This window comes from Pinus tabuliformis, chromosome 2_1, assembly GCF_031772625.1.
Source record: "Pinus tabuliformis cultivar Carrire ecotype Pingquan chromosome 2_1, CPIR1, whole genome shotgun sequence".
Classification (NCBI taxonomy): domain Eukaryota; kingdom Viridiplantae; phylum Streptophyta; class Pinopsida; order Pinales; family Pinaceae; genus Pinus; species Pinus tabuliformis.
This window is the reverse complement of record NC_142299.1, coordinates 557,187,897-557,214,170: the sequence shown is the minus strand read 5'-3', so window position 1 is coordinate 557,214,170 and position 26,274 is coordinate 557,187,897. Positions and strand designations below refer to the sequence as shown.

The window sequence follows — 26,274 nt, the reverse complement described above, 5'->3', positions numbered from 1 at the left end:
ACTGGATGTAATTCCAGTTTGACCTGAACTTTGTTGTAAACTCCCATATGGTTGTTCTCTGGGAGGGAACAATGAAAGAGCATACTGCCCTCCATACGGTGGAAATCCAGTACTTAAAGGGTAAATTGGCCTTTGAAGACACATTGGATCAATTTGTTGAGTTTCAACATAAGAAATACCAGATGATAATCCGGATGAAGAAATAGGAACTAACCATGTCGTCGTCCCTGATGGGACTCCGGCTTGTTGTTGAGGACAATTTGCCGGGACAGATGGTATACCAGCGAACATCGTTGGAGTAGCAGCAGGAGGCTCTGCCGCTGCTATGTCGGATGACACAGTCCTGGATGTCGACGGTTGTTCAGACATATTGAGTCTATCCAATAGATCGCCTAGCGATTCTACAGGAACTTCACTGGTGATAGACTAACTTCGAAGATCAACTAGGGAAAGGTGATGATTATTCTATTTAAAATAAATTTTATAACGACGCTTTAGACACAACTTGCTTTTTCACTTTTTAAGAGTCGAGAAAAAGCTAAAGATGACTCTAGTCTCCTTCGATGTTTTAACGAGCCCGAAGTGACAAATGCTCGGTTGGACTTTTTCAATTATAGAGTTTGAAAAAGGCCAAAAGAAACTACTCTGGAGTTCTAGGCAGAGGGTGTGCCAAACTTTTCGCAAAACCACAGAATACGTTTTACGGTACGAGTGGTCGATCTTCGTGAATGCTGTGTTCAATGCATTGCGATCAGTAGGGCAGCCGACACGGCTTCCTATGGATAAAGGCTTTGTTCCTATAGGGGTCTCCCAATATATACGCGACGGTACGTGGGAGCACAAGTCTGTATTGATACTTATCGCTTCACCGTGGAGGAATCACCCAACCACTCAATGCTAAGATATCACGTTTAACGACGCCGGAACATGTCTCTAGCTTAGACCTCTATGTGTTTGCGTTATGTTTCAATGCGTTGTTATGTAAATTCAATTTATTTTAAGGTTGATCTTGTTTAGCAGTTTTCCTTTATGGATCACCACGAGATGTATATTAACACTCCTAAATGCACTCTAAGATGATAAGCAAGCTTTTCAATCTTTCAACTTTGAAAATCTTAACTACTGAGGGAAAAGAAAAACATCATCTTTTCACACAGATCATAGAGCACACACTAATGCACTTTTTCCTAAATCAACATGCAAACTATCGTAATGCACATGCACAATGCAAGTATTTCTTTTCTCTTTCTTAATGTTGGTGCAATACAAAAAGAAAGCTGTTGTATAACTTTGAATTCAATTTCAAGCAAAAGCAAACAAGCTTGTCCAAAATCAAAAGACACCTTAAGATTTACTTGTTTCGACACTAGAAATGTATGAATTCAAACCATATGACGAAAGCAAAAGATCAATCAACTATGAACAGCAAATAAACTAACTCTTAAGATCAAAACGACACTTTATCACAGGTCTAGATCTAAGAGGCCACAGCCAGACTAGTTCACTTTCGTTATGGGAAACTGCAAATGATACAAGAAATACACAAAGAACAAACACAGTTTCTTTATACAACCGAGGCGGAATAGTGGCAAGGAAAGTTGGTTTCAGATAGGTACATTGACTGGTAATAGGCTGCAAAAACAAGAGTGAAAACAGGGCAATAAACAGGAGGGAACCCCAGTAGCACTAGGCAAAACTGGTTCAGCGCAGGTAGTACACTGTCAGTTTGACATTCAGCGCAGGTAGCCTTCACGGGACCTGCGCTGAAATGCAGAATGCCTTCACAGCACCTGCACTGAAGATTCAAACTTTCGTTTTTCTCAGTTTCCGGGTCACAGATTGCTCAAAAATTCACAGTTTTTGGCCAAATCAGAAGCTATCAGTCAAGTACACACTAAGGGATGAAAAGGAGGATGAAAAGCTATCACTAAGAGCTATTTAGAGTCCTTGTGGATGAGCTCTTCAAATCATAAACTTACCCAGAAACTGAGCTAGAGTAGCTGCCCTCTACTTTGCATTTGAAAGATCCAAATGCAGTTCGATTCGGTACTCCCTTTGTTTATGAAATGAATAGCAAAAACACAAACAACCAACAAGATACGTTCCCCAGCGGAGTCGCCAATTTGTTGTTGGGAAAAGTATCCAATACGGAATGACCCTATCCCACTCTAAGGGTGATAGTACCTCAGCAACAACTGAATGCAAAGCTATTCAAGATTACTTCTTTATGAGATGAGAGAGAGAAGAGAAAGGGGATCCACTAACCGTTATCTTCCGCTAATGGTTGATCCAATCTTCCCTCTTCACTGCTTGCTCCTAGCTCCTTGCTCTTTCACCGACCCAGCTACACAAAGATCCTGTAAAAGCACAAGAAAAGGAAACTACAAGAAGCATACATCCATAATCGATTCAGGGATTAGCATAAATCAAATATACAAGCATCAATTCACCATTGAGACACATGCATATAGAAGAACCTCAAATACTTTATTAATGGAAGAAGTAAAGTTCTGAGAGTGTTACAACCATAATAGACCCAATCCAGCAACACCTCCCAGCAGAAAGAAATCTCCTCTTCACCTCCTTCAAGCAAATCACCCAATAGTTCTATACTCAAACCAACAGCACTTCCTTACTTGCACAAAATTCCAGCCTCCTTTAGACCTCATGAGAGAGCTCTATATATAGGAGTTTTGGAGAAAGGATGAGTCAACTTGTAGCTGGCATGAAGCTGACTAGTGTCCTCTCCCACTTCAGTTATTCTTCAGTTCTTGAGTCCACTTGGAGGTTCTTGCTTCCACTTGGAGATCTAGACCCTATTACTCATCACCAGTCGAATTCCCTGATCCAAGTGTCACTTTGGAAGCTTCCTGGGCTCTGACACCTTGAGAAATGAGTCTGCCACATGTCCAAACTCGTTCAGTGCAGGTAGCTAGTGGTGGAGTTGACATTCAGCGCAGGTAGCCAGTGTAGCAGTTGACATTCAGTGCAGGTAGACAGTGTAGCAGTTGACATGATCCAGAATTAGCTTTTTTTTTGAGTGTTTTCAGGTGGAGAACTGATATTTAGTGCTGTGGTTTGCTGACCTTGTTCCTCTAGGGGTAGGAACAACATGTTTAGGGACTTTGGATCCCTTAGATTATTGACATTTCATGCTTCATGCTGTAAGGCACAAAAATGTCTATAACAATGGTGGAGGTAGTGAAGACGTGAAGAAGCAGTAATGGACCTACAAAATGTATATTTTGTTAGAATTAGCAATATGTAAACCAGCTGCGGAAATTTATTAGTAGTACTTTGTAGGTGAGTTGTGTTAAAATGAATCTGGAATGAATGGAAATGAAGCTACCTTTGCTATGGGGATTTATATATTTTTAGTGGAAGATGCATGGTGAATAATGGCAGAACGAACACCTTTGGAGGTTAATGCGTAGCTGGAGATGCAGTTTTTTTGCTTGCCAGGCTACTTGTAGCTGTGAAGGTATGTTATTTCTGAGTCCATGTGGCCTGTTGCAAAAGAAAGAAAAGGTTAGCATGAGATGTATAGAATATAAAGACATTCTAATATTTTCTTATTTACTAATATTGATTAGAGTTGGTTGTTGTTGAAAGATATGAAAAGTATGTTATGAAATAGAATGAGGTAAATAAATGGAGGAAACCTTTTGTTGATGTCAAAGTATGGGTTGGAGTAGATTATCTGGAGGCGGCATTGAATGGAGAATGTCTTCTGCATGTTTTCTGCGAGCAATGCTTTTGTTGTCCTTGATTTTACTGTAACAATCGAAACTGAATGCGGGGTTAATCCGAAGATCTTGTAGAAAAGGCACTCTTGAAATAGCTGTGAATGTGAGACCTTGATGTTCTATTTTTGTAATGTCAATTGTTGCTTTTGGAAGTGTCATACCTTGAGATTTATGTATGGTTAAAGCCCAATCCATCTTCAGTGGAATTTGTACACGTCCATTTCTTTTTATTGCTGGAATAGGCAAGTGAGTGGGGTTTCTTTCATCCCAAGGAGGCCCAATGTATTTGGGAAAATATACGACAACAAATGTTCGAATTTGTGGTGGTGCAGTTGATTCTTTGTAAAAGATGGTTACAATTTCTCCGAGGGAACAATTAACAAGTCCGGCTGAAACCCAAAGGTTTGAAGTCAACATAACTTTTTCGCGATTGCATAGTAATACAATTAGCTCAAGTTTCTCGTCTTTAGAGGAAGTATTAGAATATGTGTTGTCATCTTTAGCAATGGATCTTGCGATAGGAGTGTTTAGAGATTTCATCATTTGCTTATTATGGACCATTGTTTGAGCTTTTTTTCTGAAATAGATGCATGGAATCCTCGAATGAACATATTTCTTCTTCTGATAAAAAGGAATCTGTGCGCGACATGAGTACGTTGTAGTTGTCGATTTTTGGATTTTAATCTCTAATGTTCTGGAGAATGTTCCTGAAAGTAACCTATGTGATGTCGTCGCCTTGTTGATGAAATATTGTGTCTAATGTGATGACTGTGGTGAAGGTGTTCCACAGTACACTTTCGTGGCTCGTCCCTGCATATAGAGGTATGTCTTTGATGGGTGGTAGCTGACCCAGATCACCAACCAATATTATGGAACAGCCATCAAAAGCAGTGTTTCTTTGGTGGGGAAATGCTTCCCGAAGACGTTCATCAATATGGATGAGAAGCTTTGGCCCAATGAAGCTCATTTCATCTATTAGTATGTATCTTATATGCCTGAGTTCTTCTTGGAATTTTGCAAGAGCATTACCTTCTAAGGGCATAAGATCCTTTAGAGGAAGGTGCAAAGCTGATCCAGGTGGATCTTGGTGGCCACCTGCCAAGTCCACCTGGAGCCCCACCATTGTTTCTCTCAGCATTTTCAGTTTCTTTAGTTATAGCACAACTTATTATTTTTAGCAGTTTTTCGGGTTCTGAACTTCCGGAGCCGTTTTGAGGCCCTAAATGACATTTTTTGGGAAATCTACCGCTACCAATTCTTTTGATAAAAATCATCTTTTTCGTCGTAGTCCTCGGAGAGATCTTTCCAACGGGCTATCATGCGCATCAAACGGAGATAATACGACCAATTCGTGACCCCGGGAAGTTGGCTGTCCAACTCACCCCAAAACGGGGCCCACAATTTGGTGTTTCATCTTCTAGGGTTAGGTTTTGGAAAGTGAAGGGTTTCCCATTGTTTCTCAATAATAAATAGGTCTTCGAGCCTCATTGTAAACATAGTTCGGAACAGTTCAGAGGCATGTAGCCGACACATCTCTTATCAGAGATAAGCTACCATCGCCCTAGCTGGGTTATTTCTATTTCTATTTGTAAGCATATTTTAGTATTTTCCATTAATGAAATGAAGTATTATTTCCGCTGCATATCTATCTTTATTGTTATCTCTATATTTTATTGTGTTCCTATTTAAATCCAGATCAGTGGTATCAGAGTGGTCTACTTTTTCTCTATTTTTCTTTGCATGTCCCCAACGAGGTCGGGATATAAGGAGTTAGGGCTTGAACTGGTCGAACCTTTGTGAGACCAGCCTTGCAGATCCCGACGGCCTCCTATGGTAGATGAGAAGAAAGATGAGGGGGTAGGAGATCCTATCAAAATCTTGCTCGAGGAAGCCCTTGAGGGACAACAGAATGCGATGATGGATAGTTTTGCCCAAATCCTTCAGCGGCTACCCAGAAGCGACGCATCAACTTCCAGCAGCTACTCTGGAAATGCCACGCCCTTTAAGGTACAAGTTAATTTTGAAATTCCCATATTTGAGGGTCAGATAGACGTAGATGCTGTAGATAAATGGTTAAATCTACTGGAGGGTTATTTTTCTGTTCATGAATTTTTAAGTCGGGAAAAGATTGTTTTTGCTCTTCTCAAAGCAGTCCCCTACGTCAAGGACTGGTGGGAAACCTACTGCGAGCAGAAGGATGAAAATACTAGCTCACTATTTTCAACTGCACCCACCTAAAATTCATTCTGGGATGCCATCAAGGAGCAGTATTACCCTGTCGGAAGCTATGAGGATGAATACATAAAATGGACCACGTTGCGGTAGGGAAGGGACCAAGATGTTCCGAAGTTCACCAATATTTTCCATACCCTTCGCACAAAGCTGGGTATCAAGGATACGAAGCAGCATTTGATACTCAAATACCGCGGCTGCCTGCACAAGTACATCTAGGAAGAAATACAATTCCTGAACATCTCCTCGCTCAGCACATCGTATCGATATGCTGTCAAGGTCGAGCAGAAGTTTAAACAAAAGAATCGAGACTTTGGATCTGTGAATCTTAAGCAAGGGAAAGGTGCCCCTAAAACATAGAACAAAGGACAAAGCCAAGGCGGGGAAACGCAAGACAACCCACCAAAGCTACAGGCAAATAATAGCACCACGAAGACGAAAAAGGACACGGGAAAATGGTGTGAGTTCCATAAGAGCTCCACTCACAACACCAGTGAGTGTCGAGCCAAGAAATCACTGGTGGCTGAACTAAAGGTTCCAGAATCAGATGCATGTTCCGACTCTGGGTCAGAACCTGACAAGGGGGATGACAAAGGGAAGTAGATCATTGATGTGGATCCCAATGCCATTGTTGCTACCGCAAAGATCCAGAAAAATGAACCCCAAGATCCAGAAGAGGAGGAGCATCTCTTCCACTCCCAGATGTGGGTAAATGGCTCCCCGCTACAGTTCATTGTCGATAACGGGAGCCAAAAGAACCTCATTTCGGCAGAGGTCATGAAGCGGTTGGGCTTGCCGACCAAAGCACATCCACAACCATACACCATCGGGTGGCTTCACCAAGGATGGGATCTTCGCGTGAGACAGCAGTGTCGCCTTCCATACAACATCAAGCCCTTCACGGATGAGGTATTGTGTGACATTGCTCCCCTTGAAGTTTGTGATATATTATTAGGAAAACCATACTTGTGGAAGTGACATGCTGTGTATGAATCAAGGCCCCGTGCTGTTATTGTTACATTGGGAAATAAGTTGTACAGGATACCAGAGGTAGCACCGCCTACCGCCATCTCTTTGATTACTACAAAACAATGCAGTAAGCTCATTTCCAAGACTGCGAAATTTGTTTTCCTGATGATACGCCCGCAAGGAAAGAATAAGACAGTAGCCATGGCCTCCAGACAAGACCCCTCCGCACGACAACTACAGAGGACATCTTCACCTCCCCTGCAGGGGTTCCTCTGCACTGTCAAGTCAAGCACTCCATCGATCTGACCCCAGGTGTGCCGCTACCCAATGGACCAATTTATCAGTGCTCCATTCTGGGGAACGATGAAATCAAGAGGCAGATTCAGGAGCTGTTGCAGAAAGGTCACATCCGTCCGAGTTCATCACCTTGTGGGAGCCCGATCGTGTTGGTACAGAGGAAGGATGGGACTTGGAGACTCTGTATTGACTATCGGGCGCTGAACAAGATCACTGTCCGTAATAGGTACCTGATCTTGCGGATTGATGATCTCTTGTACCAACTAAATGGGGCAAAATATTTCAGCAAGATCGATCTGAAGTCAAGATATCACCAGGTACCAATAAAACCCTCTGATGTGTGGAAGACTGCCTTCAAAGACAAGGAGGGCCTCTTCGAATGGTTGGTTACGCCTTTCGGATTGACGAATGCTCCTGCAACCTTCATGAGGCTAATGGATGACATCTTGCGACCATTCACCAACTCATTTGTAGTGGTATATTTGGATAACATTCTGATCTTCAGCCAGAGTTTGGAAGAGCACCTCCACCACATCCGACAGGTTCTTCAAACACTCCGGCAACACAAGCTATGTGCCAATTTGGAGAAATGCACTTTTGGCATGACCCAGGTTCAGTATCTGGGATACATTATTGATGAACAGGGGGTTCATGTTGATCCGGCCAAGATCCAAGCCATTCGGGATTGGCCATCTCCAACCACTCTGACAGAGCTCCGCAGCTTTCTAGGTCTTGCCAACTTCTACCGCAGATTCATGTTGGGGTTTTCTCATATCACTTGGCCCTTGAGTCAAGTCACTAAGGGAGGAGTGAAATCGAAATTCTTCTGGTCGCATCTCAGCAGAAGGCATTCAGAGAGTTGAAAGGTCGCCTCTGCACGACACCGGTGCTCGCGTTACCAGATTTACCACAACCATTTAAGGTCGAGACAGATGCCTCTGACTATGCTATTGGGGAAGTCCTTACTCAACACGGGCATCCAATGGCATATCACGGTGAAACACTTTCAGACACAGTCCAGAAGTATCCAACTTATGATAAAGAGATGTATTCCATTGTGCAGGCCTGCTGACAATGGAAGCATTACATTTTGGGGAAGGAAACGGTCATCCACATAGACCATCGACCCCTGCAGTTCATACAGACCCAAGGGAAATTGCAGAATGATCGCCATCATAAGTGCTCTACATATCTGGAACAGTTCCATTTGAATATCAAGTATAAGAAGGGCAGCACCAATAATATTGTAGATTGCCTTAGTCGACCACCAATCATTGCGTTAACCACCATGCTCAACTCTTGTGGGCACGAGACTTCTGATTGGCCACTTCTCTATGAAAGCGACCCAGAATTTGGCCACACATACCAGACACTCTTGGGGGGTCGGCATGTTCCAGATTTTCATCTCCAAGATGCCCTGTTATGCCACCTGGGTCACCTTTGTGTTCCTTCAAGCGAGCCTGCCAAGATGATTTGGGAAGCACACTACAGTCAGGCTGTTGGGAATTTTGCGGTCGAGAAAACGGTGGTAGTACTGCAAAAGTATTTCTATTGGCCAAATCTTTGACAAGATGTCGGGAAATACATCAGATCATGTATTTCCTATGCCATTACCAAACCAACCATCAAGAAGCAAGGTCTCTATACCCCGCTGCCTACCCCTAGTCGACCTTGGGAATCCATCTCCATGGATTACATGTCAGGCCTTCCTTCCACTAAGCATGGAAATGATTGTGTTTTTGTGGTCATCGACAGGTTCTCGAAGATGGCCATTATGGCAGCCTGCAAGAAGAATATCACAGCAGAAGCCACTGCTAAACTCTTCTTTGAATGAGTTTGGGTGAACTTTGGGATCCCACAGTCTATCATCTCACATCGGGACAGTCGGTTCCTCAGTACATTTTGGTCCAGTCTCTGGTCAATGTTGGACACCAAACTCACTAAGTCCACAGCCTTCCATCCTCAAACTGATGGCTAGACAGAGGTTGTCAATCAGATGATTGTACACATTCTGCGCATGTACAACTCAAAGCATCCACGCACATGGGATGAGGGCCTCCCCTATGTTCAGCACAGCTACAACCGAGCTCTTCATAGCTCGACGGGCCACAACCCTTTTTAGGTGGGCCTGGGATTTGAGCCACTATGCCCGATTGATGTGGCCATGCCACTTGCAGCTACTCACACAGGTTCAGCTCATGTCCAGTCCGAAACAGATAAGGCAACCAACTTCATTGAGCACATCCAACATATTTGCCAGCAGGTCCATGACATTCTGGAAAAATCAAATGCCAAGTACAAGCAGCGACATAATCAACATCGGGTGCCACACAAGTTTCAAGTGGGCGACAAAGTTTGGTTGCATTTGCAAAAGGAATGCCTTACTGGAACCTATCAGAAACTGAGACCACACTGATATGGTCCTTACACCATTATTAAGGCTATGGGAGACAATGCATTTGAGCTCAACATTCCCCCATTCCTTGGCCTACACCCAGTGTTCAATGTGGACCGCCTTCGGCCATACTTTCCACCATTTCTAGACACATTCGACATTGCAGAACATCGCACACCCACAGACTTAAATGCAGATTGCATGGAACAAGCTGCAACTGATCGGATCATGGACACACAGGTCAAGAACACTCGCCAACAGAATATCCAACTGTATCGAGTTGTCAAAGCAGGCCAACTCCTTCACCAGGGCAAGTGGTTCACCAGGGACTAAGTTCAGCAAAAGTTTCGTCATCTCATGGAGGAACTCAATGCAATGGGGACCATTGCTTCCTAAGGGGGGAGGAATGATCCAGGTGGATCTTGGTGGCCACCTGACAAGTCCACCTGGACCCCCACCATTGCTTCTCTCAGCATTTTCAGTTTCCTTAATTGTAGCACAACTTACTATTTTTAGCCGTTTTTCGGGCCCTGAACTTCCAGAGCTGTTTTGAGGCCCTAAACGACATTTTTTGGGAAATCTACCGCCAACAATTTTTCTGATAAAAATCGTCTTTTTCGTCGTAGTCCTCAGAGAGGTCTTTCCAATGGGCTATCATGCGCGTCAAACGGAGATAATATGACCAATTCGCGACCCCGGGAAGTTGGTTGTCCAACTCACCCCAAAACAGGGCCCACAATTTGGCGTTTCGTCTTCTACGGTTCGGTTTTGTAATGTGAATGGTTTTCCATTGTTTCTCAATAATAAATAGGCCTTCGAGCCTCATTGTAAACACAATTCACAATAGTTCAGAGGCATGTAGCCGACACATCTCTTCTCAGAGATAAGCTACCATCGCCCTAGCTGGGTTATTTCTATTTCTATTTGTAAGCATATTTCAGTATTTTCCATTAATTAAATGAAGTACTATTTCGACTGCATATCTGCCCTTATGGTTATCTCTATATTTTATTGCATTCCTATTTAGATCCGGATCAAAAGCAGAATGGATTGACGATGCTTGTATGTTGAAGGCAGCAACCCCTGTAGGGGCGAGGAGCATGAGCAGTGAAGGTTCCGAGCTTGCTAGGCATATGAGCATATCTTTGATGCAATTAATAAGGAGGGTTTTTCCCGTACCAGCAGTGCCTTGAATTATCCTTCTGAGAGCGGGTAAATAATCCTTCCTAGAAAAATGACTAGAAATAATATTTAGAGCTTTTCTTTGCATTGGAGATAATGTAGTAAGGGTCGCCAGGATATGTTGATGTGTTTGAAGAATGCGGTGGATGGAGTAGCTATTCTCAATGAATTGTATTGCATTATTTTGTAGATCCAATGGGATAGTGGTATGATTCCAGTTATGGGTGTCACCAAAGCCACGAAGACCAAGCATGTCAAGGTCATTTATGAGAAGCTCATTTGTAGGGTTTAATTGGGAAAGTAATTCCCATTCATTTATTTCCATGGTGTCTGTTGGATTGGTTTCATCTATAGTTGAGGTATCATTTGTGACAAATTCAATATCAGATAGTGTGCGGTGTTGATGCCAAGGATTGTAGAATGGACAAAATGTTTGCCAATTTGCAATGAATTCTGCAGCAGAATCTCCTATATCTTGTACGATATGGCAAAAAGGTTTGTATAGCATAAGTTCAACCCTGCAAAAGTTAGCGTAGCAAGGTTCTGTTGTGGATGGTATGGAGGAGTAACGTGGTATGACCCGAACAATTGCTTTTGTAGGCCTTTGTTTCCATTTGTTTGTTTTGCGACGAGGATCGTATGACCAGGATCTTGCCAATTCTATTATGGATGTGGCCTCTAGGGTAAAAGGGCGTTGGATATATGTATCTATTATGTGTGGGGATGTAGGGGAGGTGGTGTTCGTTTGTGGAAGGTGCATAAGAATGTTTTGGTTTACATTTAAAGAAATGAATGGTCGACTACATAATGTTAATGACAACTTTTGCAGCATATGGCAGGTTTCCTGTGCTCCAATGTCACGATCAACAAGGGTTTTTGCAAGAAATTTTCGAAATGTGGATGTTGTTGGGTCAACAGTGGGTGAAGCTAGGACAATTCTATGTAGCATGTGGTCGAAGCTTTCAGATTTTTTTCTGCTTTGGATGCATATTTGGCGATATATTTTTGTACAGTGTGTATGGAGAGTACTGGTTGGCAGTCAACAATTGCACGCCAAATAGATAGGATGGTAGGGTTATGGCTATTGAGTCGATCGTCATTGTGAGCAGGTGTGTATGCTTTTTAGCCATTGGAATCAATGAATAAGGCCGATTTTGGATGTAATTCCCACGATGCTTTATAAAGACATTGGAGTGTGGATCCATTTTTTCTTAGGCACGTGCTTTTTGAGCATTTTGTGTGACATTCAACACAATTGATGAGTTGTTCATAGTCACTGAAAGGATTGGTTCTGAAGATTTGCGGTGTGGACAATAGACAAGGGTCTTTGGGATTTGTCCAAGCATTTGGTTGGTTTGAAGTCGAAGGAGCACGAGGGTTCCAAGCGGAAATATATTTGTCGAAGAATTGCCTTGTAATATCAACTACTTTTCTATCTTCCCAGTTGAGGTTTTCCATATCAGGTGCATTTTCTATCCAAAGGAAACCATGGATGTGCACAGATCCCCTATGTTTCCATTCATACCTATCAAGTATGCGTTTTTGTAAGATAATTTTGCAATAGGTGAGGAATGTTGTTTAGAGTTCTTGTAGAAAAAAAAATGTGGTAGAATGCATACCTACCAGCAATCTTTTGTATTCAAGTGTTTCTCTAAGATAATCTCCTGAAATGCTGTGAATATATGGTGCATATATAGTGATGTTAAATGTGGGTTAGAGATAATTTTATCATTTCTCCACTTTTGTTGTTTTGCAATATCAGAAGGAATACATCTGAGCATGATTGCATGAAGATCGGGCCATTTTGTATCAGCGGCGGTCAATGTGAAGAAGAACGTCGAGCAAACGAGTTGAGATATCATGTCCCTTAGTTCATTTTTAGCCTTGTGCCAAAATGACCTTGTTCCAGGTAAAGAGCTACCGAATCGCATGACTTGCTCTGCCAACTGATCATCTGGAAATACTTCTAAGCGGATGTTCAGATCTTGATAGATATTGGAAAGTTATTTGTGATGTTCTTTTTCACAAAAATCGATGTTGTTGCTTGACTGTGATGCCACATCATGAGATTATATATGTAATAACAAAAGCACGAGTGCTTCCCAAATCTGTTATCGTAGCAACGTATGAGATGAAGTGCATATTCATGTAGTTGCACTGCTTTCATTCTTGGCTCATTCGACATTGTAGCTCCTATCAGGAAAAGGGCAAGGAAAGCCATATAGAGTAGACATTCTGTGTTGTATTCATTGACCGGTGATAAACCAATTGTTTGTCACTCAATTTTAGTATCAGATTGGTGGTTGTAAGCATGCAAATAAAGGTGGATTTCTTGGATTTTTGTATTTGTATCAGGTATGATGGGGACGAATGATGATGTTTGGTCTACAGATGGGTCTGTGAGATCTTCGGTGAGCTCATGGGGTGGTTCAAGTGGAAGGCGGACAATGGTTTCTGTAGTATTGGAATGGTGAAGGGAGGAGGAGACATTCGTGGGGATTGCTGGTAAGGATGCCAGTGCGTTGGTATCAATACAAACATTCTTATAGTATGGGTCATTCGCCAATTTGTATTCTAATGTAGCGAGGACGCGATGTCTACTGACAATGAAATCATAAGCCTTATGGTCATTACTATGATGCGTGACAATTAGGATGTCCAAGTGTTCAACACGTCGTGGCAACATGTTTGCAATTTTTTTAATGTCTTGAGGAAAACAAATTGTGTGGCCACTGTATTTATACTGGCCACCACGTGCATGTGTTACTTGAAGTATAGGGTTAACCCTAGCAATGAGCATTTCTTCTATCTGTGAAAGAGATGTAAGGGTAGCTGGTTGAGGACCAAGGTCCATGTTGTTTGATAATGAGAAGTGATGACCCTTTGTTTCAGAGATGCATCTAGAGCAGCAATACATGTGGTTGGAATTGCGGATATGTATTCCAAGATATGATTCAAGACAAATCGAGCATGGGCATTTAGGTGGAAGTTTATCAATCTTTGCATGAAAATCTCGATGTGCTTGATTAGTATACATGTTGTTGAAAGCATGTGCAAAGGAGGGGTTAGGGCAATGAGTAATGGATGTATTTGTTTGAGAGGTTTGCTGAGAAGATAAAGAGTCTGATAATTGCAAGGGAGGATTGTTTTTAGGGTGGTCCATTTCAGAAGAGGAAGGTTGGTTTTCCTTCTGTTTTTTGTGTTTTTGACATTCTTTGATGTCTTTTCTTGCTTGGTAAAGCTCACAACGTCGTGCATTTATTCGTTCTTTATTTGTTTCATAGTATCGTCGAGCACGTTCATTATTAGAAGAAGAAGACATTCGCAAAAGTTATGGTTCCTATAAGCAAGAGAGGGGAAAAGAAGAATTTTACTTGGAGACAACAACCATGCTACTGTATGAAAGCAAAAAAAGGGTAAAAAATGCAAGCGAAAGCAAAAGAAGGGAAAAAAATCCAAGTACCGAATAGTTTTATGTGAAATTTTTTGTTTGAGTAATGTTTTTGAAACAACATATTAGTATTTTTTATGTATACATGTAGGTAGTTTCATATGTAAAGCTGATAAAAGGAAAAAAATGTGAATTTGTCTACTCACACAATGCTAGGTACAATGGAGAACAAATACTCATTTCAATGGTATATAAGAAAATTTCATAAGGCATTCAACAATATATCTTGTAAAGTTGTATTTATAAAATTGGACAATAGGAATTTCCAACAAGCAAGGAATACATTTCGAAATATTTATCTACAATGTCGAGATGTTCTGGATTTCTCGAAGGATGTTGTTTCATTCTGTCGTGAAATGTGGCTTTTCTTCTTTTATGATAATGCATTTCAATCGTGGTACTTCTCTAAAAGTTTCAGTCTTCACCGATAGTGTGAAGATATGATCTATCCATAGAGCTCTAGAGACAATTTCCTTGATCAGGTCTGGATCTGAAGATAATAAATAGAAATCTTTGGCATTATTTCCAAGAATTGTAGATCCCACGTCTTCGAAAGCAACAGCTGAAGCCAATTCAACAGTGTGATCTTGTATGTCGATTTTCAATAAGTATCTGTAATCACAATCGCTTACTTTAGAGTTTCATTTTGGACAGAACCACATCCCTGTATTTTGTGGAATAAGTTTTTTCATGCATTTTTTCCCACCAACGATCGACGGGAGAGAAATGTAGTAAAAACAATCCATCACAATTTTTGTTATTGTGCCCTTTAATTGGAAAAATGTTGGTTTCTCTAAGGAATCCATACTGTAAATGTCAGCAATTGTTATTCTTTTTTTTTGGTGGCCAAAAGGAGATCTTGTTGTCAAAGATGTAGAAGCTGCAGTCGAACCTTCTTTTCTAAACCACGACTTTAGCGCACGGGCCTCTTCAATGTCAGGATCTACAAGAATAATGGATCTCGATGTAGTGCCGATATTTTTTCCATTAAATTCTCCAACACACCCAGTTTGATTGCAATGATGGGGCTATTTCCTGTAGCACATAGGGAGGAGATTTCCTGTGACACGTCATTAAAATTATCTCCCCAAAGGATTGCATCTATGTCATACCCTGACATGTCTCGAAGTTGTACTATTTGTTTATTGACTTCAGAGCCATATTTTCTATGTATAGTGCATACACTAGAAATGTCTGTCACAACACCAAGAATATCAATGATGGAGTTGACATTTGTTGTTCTGATATCATTAATTGACTTTATATTGAATCACACTGTTGGATTATTTTTTTTTTCGTTGGCAACATGTTCTATGGTAGATGTTGCATTCAACAAAATTTCCCAGTCATTGTTCAAGTGGTTGTATTGCCTATTAGCCATTTTTACATTCCCTTTAGAGACAATGTAGACATTTTCATTTAGGATTTTGTCGAAAAAGTAATCTGCGACATTGTTGAAACATGTAATATGTATTTCTCCACCCTCTGTATCGAATAGGTCAAAACCAAACACTTTACTGGGTCTGTATTGATTCTGAAACTGTCGAAGAGCTGTTTTCCTTTGGATGTATCCTTTTATGCATCAATTTGAGTGGTAAAGGTTTAATGATTTGATGGGAATTTGAACTGGAAAAACGGACGGAGTTGGAGTAGTTGGAAGAGGGAAGTGTCTTTTTGATAAAGGTTGTAGGTCCGATGAGGATGGAGTGTTTTCATCAAATGTGATGAGGATATTCATAGTTTTTGGATTGCCAATTAAGGGTGCAAATGAAGTAGATATTTCAAAGTATATTAGCTTTAATACGACAATTGAGAGTCATAGGAATAATTGTTAGAAGCGGTTGTGGTATAACTAAAAAATGTTAAATTTGAAATAAGAAATTTATAACAAACTTACGTTGATGGACCGATAGCTGAGGTAGTCCAACTTTTAACGTTTATAACGGAACCCTTTTGTAGCAAGCCTGTTGCTACGAGATCATTGAAATCTTTTGGAAGCATGATGTGTTTCTTATGTGTTCCATCTGAAATTGTAGTACGATATCGTGGAGTTGAATTTTTCATTGATTGTATTGGTTCAAGTTCAAAAATTTGTAGGTATGGTTGAATTTGAGCTGATCCAGATATCATTGAGGAAATTGCATTTTTCGTAATGTTTGTTGTCATTTTCTGGTGCAAAACAAAACACAAAATGTTGTTTTCTTCGCGTAAGATGTTTAAAATTCATTACATTCCTACAACATTACTTGAAAAAATATGAATTAAAGGGCAAAGGGAAAGAAGCATGTTCAATTTTTTTCTAAATGAGTGGGCATCCAAGCTTGTAAACATAATGAAGAAAGATATTTATTACAACTTTTATACGATCATTTTTTTAAGCATAGTTCCACCAAGCGAAGAGGAAGAAGGAGAGGGAGAAACAAATGAAGTAGAAGGTTTGGGGGTAACTCTAGTATCATATGGTTGCTAATTTGATTTCCCAAGAATCATGGTGTTTTGAATGACAGAGGTCGAGAAAAGCCATACCGGCAGGCGAATTGCAAGCCCTGGAACGGACAATGTAGCCATATGAGGTACACCAACATCTCCCCTAGAGGAAAAGGGAGTAGGATTCCCCCAAGGGGAAATCCTTGATTGGTGGACTCCATTTTCTCAACCTGAGACCAATGAGGGAGCAATGAAAACTCCTTGAACACTCAAATTGCAAAGACTCAACAAATTTGTGCATCTTGGAATTATTTCTATGACATAAATATTTCTCTATTTTTTTTGTTGCTTAAATTACATTTTTGAATGCATAAATATATTCAACACCCTGAAAAATCCTTGAACACTCAAATTGCAAAGACTCAACAAATTTGTGCATCTTGGAATTATTTCTATGACATAAATATTTCTCTATTTTGTCAACTGACAGTGTTGTTAGACATAGTTGTTTATTGTTATCATATGAATTTCAGAAAAGATGAGTCTAAATTACATTTTGGAATAAATAAATGGATCCAACAACATGAAAAATCTCTGGAACATTCAAATTGTACAGATTCAAAAATTCAAATCTACAATTCCAACAATTTTCTGAATAGATTTCCGCCAAAATCTAACTGGAAAATTCAAATCTACAATTCCAACAATTTTCTGAATGGATTTCCACCAAAATCTAACTGGAAATTATTCCAGTGAAAGTTCTAAAATTAGAACATTTAGAATACACTTTTAGGAAAGTTGAGATACATAAACTTGAGCACCTTATAGAAATAATATTATGGTTAATATGGAGATCATAAATCTCATTATGATTTGCTGGCTTTTGTACAGGCTTATCTTCAGAAAATAACTGAAGAAGAGGCCAGGAAATATTTTCATCAACTTATAGATGTTGTAGATTATTGTCATGGTAGAAATGTATACCATAGAGATCTCAAGGTATGCAGTTTGACTTTCAATATTTATGAAAATTTCTCTTTGTATATGAACCCAATGAGAGCTTATGTAATTTTAGTTGATAATGCTTTGTGCTAAGATACAATTTAATGTTAAATTGGTTTCGAATTTGGTGAGTAGCCTCAAAACCTACTCCTAGATGGTAAAGCCAATATGAAGGGGTCTGATTTTGAACTGAGTATCTTGCACCAGGTATTTTATTTGCATAATTCTTTTGTACCGACCATGAGTTCTTAAAGGTTTAACGTTTCAAAATCACAGTCACCTATATAAACTACTAGAAACCCTGTTCACCCACCTAAACTACCTGTAGCTAAAAAACAGAGAGAATAGTATGCTTATCACATGGGGCAAAACAGTGACCAGTTGATGTGCAACTCAAAACTTCAATTCAGATTTAGATAGAAAAATTCGGTCCAGGCATAAAAGCAACATCAGCAGGTCTCTGTTTATATTTTATGGAAGGGATGCCCTAGGCATTCATCCTATCATTACTCGTACTGGAGATTGCTTTGATTTCATTTCATTTCTGTCTGCTCAGTTCATAATGGATTCTGAGAGGTGTGGTTAGGAAAGGCATCAACTTAACATTTGATCACAAACCCATTTCCAAAATTCTGACAAGGAATTTTTAAAATTAATAATGTAATCATATCCCCTTTTCTTATTTCAACTGCTGTTAGATCCTAATGTTGTGTCTATACACACTTTGTGCAGACAAATCCTATACTTTCTACATATTGTGGCTCCCCAAATTATATTGCCCCTGAGGTATACAAATCAAACTCTTCATCTAGGATTTGTTAGAGATAGTATGGGAACTACACCACAGGTCTTTTTCCTTTATCAATCTAGCATATTGGTTATGGTTGGCAGGTAATTGTTAGTCAGAAGTATGATGGAAGGGCAGCAGACATTTGGTCTTGTGGGGTCATTCTCTTTGAACTTCTTGTAGGTTTCTGTCCCTTTGAAGGTTCTAATCAAATTGAACAATATCGTAAGGTATACTCAAAATGACTTTCAACTTTATGGTGAACCTCAAAAATTCTGTTGCAAAACTCTTGAGTGTGTCAAATAGAAAAAAATAGGGAACCCTGAAATTTCTGTTGCCCGTAAGGGGAAACTGGTAACAGTCCTGGCTCTCTGTCTCAGATATTGATGCACAGGAAAAATCAATCTTGTAATCTTGTTTTTAACTTAATCATATTTTACTTCACAACACTTTTTGGTTGCTGTCAGCTGATGGTAGAGTTTTTATTGGGTCATAGATTTGCAAAGCGGAGTTTTCCTTCCCTTCATGGTTCTCTCATGGGGTCAGGAATCTAATCACAAGGATTTTGGATCCAAGACCACAGAGCGTAAGTTATAAATTGTTTCTAAAACCACATTGCAATATCTGGATTGCAACTCGTTTGGATTTAATCCTGCATGAAATTTTGATATACTATTAGGCATCTTATTAGCTGTGAAAAGCTCCAGTGATCGACCAACATAAAGAAACCAAGACTAAGATCATCCTCAACAAGACTGTTCAAAACTGTACATAAAGAAACCAAGACTAAGATCATCCTGAGCAAGACTGTTCAAAACTGTACTTGGTTCACACTGATGGAATACTGTTCAAAATTGTACTTGGTTCACACTAATGGAAGGAAAGCTCTCTGTGCACCTGCATGTACTTAGAGAAATTGGACTACCACAACAATTCAAGAGGATATCTAAACTAACATGATGAATTCTCAAGGATATGGAGGATATTTTTGAATATGCATTTATTAGTACAAGTTGAAGATGCAACATGATGGGATGACTTAGCTTGATGGGATGACTTAGCTCCATTAGAATGAAGGCAGACCTACATGTACTTAGAGAAATTGGTATATGTAAGAATTACACAGTACTTATTTGAGTATGCATTCTTGGACCAATAAATCGTACAAATTGATAGAGCATACTGTGAGATATACCTGTCTAACAATATTGAAATGGTAATGTTATTCAACCCATAATCAACAGAGATGCTGTGACTGATAAACTAAAGTAAAGGGAGTAAATGAACCATGTTCATAGTGCCAATACACTGGTCTGAAGGTAAGTGAAGTATTAAAATACCTATCCTCTAGCCAGGGTAACCTGTTTAGGTAGATTGACCCTCTTTGAGAAGAAACCCCAATTTTGAAGAAATAGCTCCATTGCGGAAACTGGGAAGTCTCCGCTGTAGAAATTATATACAGCGAGAAAATGCAAATATCAATATTCGTCAAAACGATAAGAATGAAACCCATAACCCTGTTTATTTGTAGAATGAACTGTAAAGAGAGATATCAGCAATCTTATTCATTAACTGGAAATGAGTAAACCTGTGAAACACCAAGGAGATGTAACAACATGACTACCCCATTTCTTCCAGACATAATTTTTTTTTTTTTAAAACGATTAATACAATTGCTGAAAGGGCAAAAAGATGCTCTAGAAATTAATTAGGCATTGAACTGAATGAATATTATTACTATGCTGGGAGTGATCTTGAGGGACAGAAATAGTTTCCGCATACCTTTTGGTCGCTGAAATGCAACATTCATAACGAATACAGAGTATCATCAGCCTAAACCAAATTTGAATGTGTCAAACCATTTAAATTACATTGCAGAAAATAAATAGTCATAGTAGATCTTATACAGAGAGTTTGGACCTATTGGACCTACAGTATATGACACTGACATTGTTAGTGATGCCAGTATCAAAGAGAAATGAGGTGCTTTAATGCCCTGATGGGGAAGATGTCATTTCTTCATGTCTTTGTGTTCATAATGGTCCTATTCGTACAAAAACAAATAGGATATATATAAACCCTGGATCTATTAATTGTTGTTTAATTGCCTTTTTATCCCTGCATTCAGGTTTAAGTTAGATTTGTTCTGTTTAAGAAGTTGATCTTCTTGGTCTGCTGATCTTGACATTATAAAATTCCCTTTGCTGCAAGACTGAGAACTCCAGGAAGCTGTTCTGAGATTCATTTTTCAGAGTTGTATTCTTCCTATTACTTAAAAAATTAGATTACCTGTCTAACAGGATTGAAATGGTAATGTTATTCAACCCATAATCAATAGAGACAATGCGACTGATAAGCTAAAGTAAAGGGAGTAAATGAACCATGTTCATAGTGCAAATACACTAGTATTAGGGTAAGTGAGGTATTAAAATACCTATCCTCTAGCGAGGGTAACCTGTTTAGGTAGATTGACCATCTTGGGGAAGAAACCCCAATTTCAAAGAAAGAGCTCCATTGGGGAAACTGGGAAATCTCCGCTGTAGAAATTATATACAATGAGAAAATGCAAATAACAGTATTCGTTACGAACATTCCATTCAAAGATTTGTCCCCTGCTTGATATCAATCACAAAGTTGCAGCAAACAATAGATTTAACATAAGAAGTGAAGAAATATAAGAAGTTGATCTTCTTGGTCTCATAAGAAAATAATATATCTTTGTGCGAGTGTTAGCCTTGAGTTTAACAACTCCTCAGCCTGACTTTCAGTTTGATTTTATGGCTTCTTGTTTCATGAGTTTGACAACAATCTACAAAAATGTCAGACCCCTAAAACCCCTAAAGTCCAATATCTTCGAAAAATGTTTGCATCGAACGCTACTTTCATCACGTCTCTGAAAAAGGGCACCTTCTCTTCTGCACGCCAACCTTGAGAGAATGACAAAACCTTATATAGATCCTCTGCAAAACCTAGAGTTGAAGGTAAGTTACTTTTATTTTTAATATAACTAGTGCCCTGCGATTCTAAGACATAGTACAAACTCATAGAAGTTCAAACTTGAATTTGCAAGAAATATGAGTCGTTTTACAAATCCTTAAAAGTATTTGCTTATACCCTAATAGATTTAATCACCGATAGCGCCTGGAAATTCCAAAAAGAAGATTAAAGCATTTGGCAAGGTTTTTCCTTCTGCAACATGAGATCATGGAGTTTCTTAGTGTCAGATCATACTCAATATTATCACTGATAAGACGCAGAAGAATATGGACCTTCTGATACTCACTGCCACCGTTATTCACACTGATGGAATACTGTTCAAAACTGTACTTGGTTCACACTAATGGAAGGAAAGCTCTCTGTGCACCTGCATGTACTTAGAGAAATTGGACTACCACAGCAATTCAAGAGGATATCTAAACGAACATGATGAATTCTCAAGGATATGGAGGATATTTTTGAATATGCATTTATTAGGACAAGTTGAAGATGCAACATGATGGGATGACTTAGCTCGATGGGATGACTTAGCTCCATTAGAATGAAGGCAGACCTGCATGTACTTAGAGAAATTGGTATATGTAAGAATTACACAGTACTTATTTGAGTATGCATTCTTGGACAAGTAAATTGTACAAATTGATATAGCATACTGTGAGATATACCTGTCTAATAGGATTGAAATGGTAATGTTATTCAACCCATAATCAACAGAGACACTATGACTGATAAGCTAAAGTAAAGGGAGTAAATGAACCATGTTCATAGTGCCAATACACTGGTCTGAGGGTAAGTGAGGTATTAAAATACCTATCCTCCAGCCAGGGTAACCTGTTCAGGTAGATTAGAAATTATATACAGCGAGCAAATGCAAATAACAGTATTCGTCAAAACGATAAGAATGAAACCCATAACCCTGTTTATTTATAGAATGAACTGTAAAGAGAGATTTCAGCAATCTTATTCATTAACTGGAAATGAGTAAACCTGTGAAACACCGAGGAGATGTAACAACATGACTACCCCATTTCTTCCAGACATAAAAACATTTTTTTAAAAAGACTAATACAATTGCTGAAAGGGCGAAAAGATGCTCCAGAACTTAATTAGGCATTGAACTGAATGAATATTATTACTATGCTGGGAGTGATCTTGAGGGACAGAAATAATTTCCGCATACCTTTTGGTCGCTGAAATGCAACAGTCATAACGGATACAGAGTATCATCAGCCTAAACCAAATTTGAATGTGTCAAACCGTTTAAATTACATTGCAGAAAATAAATAGTCATAGTAGATCTTATACAGAGAATTTGGACCTATTGGACCTACAGAATATGACACTGACATTGTTAGTGATGCCAGTATCAAAGAGAAATGATTACGTTTCATGATTATTTAGCAAATGCAATGCTCTAAGCACGATAATGATGAACCCGTAACTACGAAACACACATCCAACCGAATTATCACACTTTCAGTTCTAACTCAACAACTGTGAGTTGGGTTACCTTAAACTTTCAGCAGGGCACAAGTCGTTGAAGCACTGAACCGCTTGCTGGGTTGTTTTGGTGGATCTCGTTCTAAGCAAGGATACCCTTATTGACTGCCTTTAACTATCAGCAATCATGAGAATCAGGGCATCTATGTTCATATTAGATCAACCAAAACAAAGCACCAAGCGGTTGAGCGCTTCATAGACACATGATTCACTGGAGATCTGGCAAGCGCGATTCTTGTGTACCCAACTGTTCTTTTTCTTAATGTTGATCTGCAGTTGAAGCCAAAGATTGAGCTGATGAAAACATCCAGCTGGGCCTTACTGGAACGAACTTGGCATATGTATGGAAGGCATCTAGATTGCTTAACATCAGTCTACAAAAATGTCAGAACACTAAAACCCCTAAAGTCCAATATCCTCGAAACATGTTTGCATTGAACACTAGTTTCATCACGTCTCTGAAAAAGGGCACCTTCTCTTCCGCATGCCAACCTTGAGAGAATGACGAAACCTTATATAGATCCTCTGCAAAACCCAGAGTTGAAGGTAAGTTACTTTTATTTTTCATATAACCAATGCCTCGCAATTCTAAGACATAGTACAAACTCATAGAAGTTCAAACTTGAGTTTGTAAGAAATATGGGTCGTTTTACAAATCCTTAAAAGTATTTGCTTATACCCTAATAGATTTAATCACTGATAGCGCCTGGAAATTCCAAAAAGAAGATTAAAGCATTTGGCAAGGTTTTTCCTTTTGGAACATGAGATCATGGAGCTTCTTAGTGTCAAATCATACTCAATATTATCACTGATAAGATGCAGAAGAATATGGACCTTCTGATACTCACTGCCACCGTTATTCACTTACAGCTAAGAAGCTAGGATCAAGCTTCGCCACAGTATTTAATTTTCTAAGTACAATGCCACTTTACAACCCTATTCCTAATCCGGTTCATGTGATCAAATTAGATGAGCAGAGGATCCTTGACATGTATGTGAAGAACCGTCCTTATGCCACGAGATTATTGGAAATTTACAGTGTCAAGTCTGCTGATCTTGACATTATAAAATGCCCTTTGCTGCAAGACTCAGAACTCCAGGAAGCTGTTCTGAGATTCATTTTTTCAGAGTTGTATTCGTCCTATTACTTAAAAAGATTAGATTACCTGTCTAACAGGATTGAAATGGTAATGTTATTCAACCCATAATCAACAGAGACACTGTGACTGATAAGCTAAAGTAAAGGGAGTAAATGAACCATGTTCATAGTGCCAATACACTGGTCTGAGGGTAAGTGAGGTATTAAAATACCTATCCTCCAGCCAGGGTAACCTGTTCAGGTAGATTGACCCTCTTGGGGAAGAAACCCCAATTTCAAAGAAAGAGCTCCATTGGGGAAACTGGGAAATCTCCGCTGTAGAAATTATATACAACGAGAAAATGCAAATAACAGTATTCGTCAAAACGATAAGAATGAAACCCATAACCCTGTTCATTTATAGAATGAACTGTAAAGAGAGATTTCAACAATCTTATTCATTAACTAGAAATGAGTAAACCTGTGAAACACCGATGTATACTGTGAAGTCTATGCGAATAATCTTGGAGGAATAAGTCTATGGGAAAGCCCTAAGATACATGACTAAGTTTCATAAACAAAACGTTAACAGAAAACAAAGAATTACCTGTCCTTGTCTGGAGCTGGTTACCCTTGTGTGGAGCTAGTTACTTCCGGAGGAAAATCAGTGCCTATATAAAGTTCTGGTAGGAAGTAGAGCGGTCGTCATGTAGGGAAGAAACAAAGACAATATGTGCCTATATAAAGCTCTGGTAGGAAGCAGAACGCTACGTGAGCTACGTGGTCATCATGCAGGGAAGAAACAAAGACACGTTTCGTGTGGCCCGATGGAAAAAAGACATTTTAAATTAAAAAAACATATTAAATCAACGGCAGAAAACACCCCAATCGTCTAACACAGAATCAATGGCTCAGGATTGCACATGTCACATTTTAGGGATGTCTTTCTCAGAGGAAACGCCTTACAATGTAATTAATCGAAACAACCTTAAAAAAACATAATAGCTTTTAATGAATGGATTATTAAAAAATATTTAAAAATATTACCGAATGGATAAATTTTTGCTGAGATTAAAATGATATAAATGGCCCATTATAATTAATTGAAACGACCTTAAAAAAACATAATACTTTGGAGAAAAAAAATAAAGAATAATTGGTTTTGAAGCAATAGTAGCTATAAATTTACATTATTTTTTGAAATTTATATTAAAAAAATGGTAAACAAATATTATTTTAAGAAATTTATACTAATTTTATATTTTACATATAAAATAAACTATAATTTTATAAAATTAATAGATTATAATTTTTATAAATATAATATAAAATTTAAAAATCTATTGTTGAAAAAAATATAAACTATGCTTATTCTTTGTTATATAACTATAAAAATTTTGCTGAAATTTATTTTATATTAGTAATTTTTGTAAATTTATTTATAAAATTTTGAAAACCTTATTTTATCGTATTTTATGAGCTAATATTTTTATATAGATTTTTATTCTATGAACTAATACTAGTATGTAGATTTTTAAGTAACTCTATATGGCAATCCATTATTAAACATCAATATGCTTTTCTCATAGGTACAAAAACCAATACCATACAAAAAAATATATGTACAAAATAAAATAACTCAACCTAAATCAAAGCATAATTATTAATTACACTTCAATAACCCTGATGGGTGAGTAATAAATCACCTTTTGTCGAGCAAGAAATATATTCCTCTCAAGCCCATTGATTTAAAGTAATTTTAAAAAGCTAATTTATATATGCATGAAACATCTCTCCATACACAAAAGCATTATCATTCCTTAAAATTTAATTTAATATGATAGATTATCATTCCTTGAAATTTAATTTGTTATGACAAATTTAATGCACGTTAAATTTGAAAATCAATTTATCAAGTCAATATAGAAGACTCTTTGGTGTCAAAATATTCAAAATGGATTTTATCACCAAAATAGAAAAATATCAAATGGAAATTATTAGGTTAAATTTGAAAATCAATTTATCAAGTCAATATAGAAGATTCTTTGGTGTCAAATCTTCAAAATCGATTTTATCACCAAACTAGAAAAATAGCAAATGGAAATGATTTGTTTATAAATAGAATAAATAGCTCGGATATTTACACTTAAAATGGACGATTTCATTAAAAAGAAAATGGCAATGATTTGTCTATAAAGGAATAAATAGCTC

The 26,274-nt window shown here is 38.5% G+C and overlaps 1 long non-coding RNA gene across 1 annotated transcript; it reads right to left on the bottom strand.

Annotated features, from left to right (window-relative positions):
* Positions 1-22,713: 22,713 nt before the first annotated feature.
* LOC149201587 (uncharacterized) lies at positions 22,714-24,836 on the bottom strand. Its single transcript, XR_016253449.1, has 2 exons — positions 24,671-24,836; positions 22,714-23,510 (listed from the first exon to the last, which is right to left on the bottom strand). It is a non-coding gene; the product is annotated as an uncharacterized LOC149201587 (long non-coding RNA).
* Positions 24,837-26,274: the final 1,438 nt, after the last annotated feature.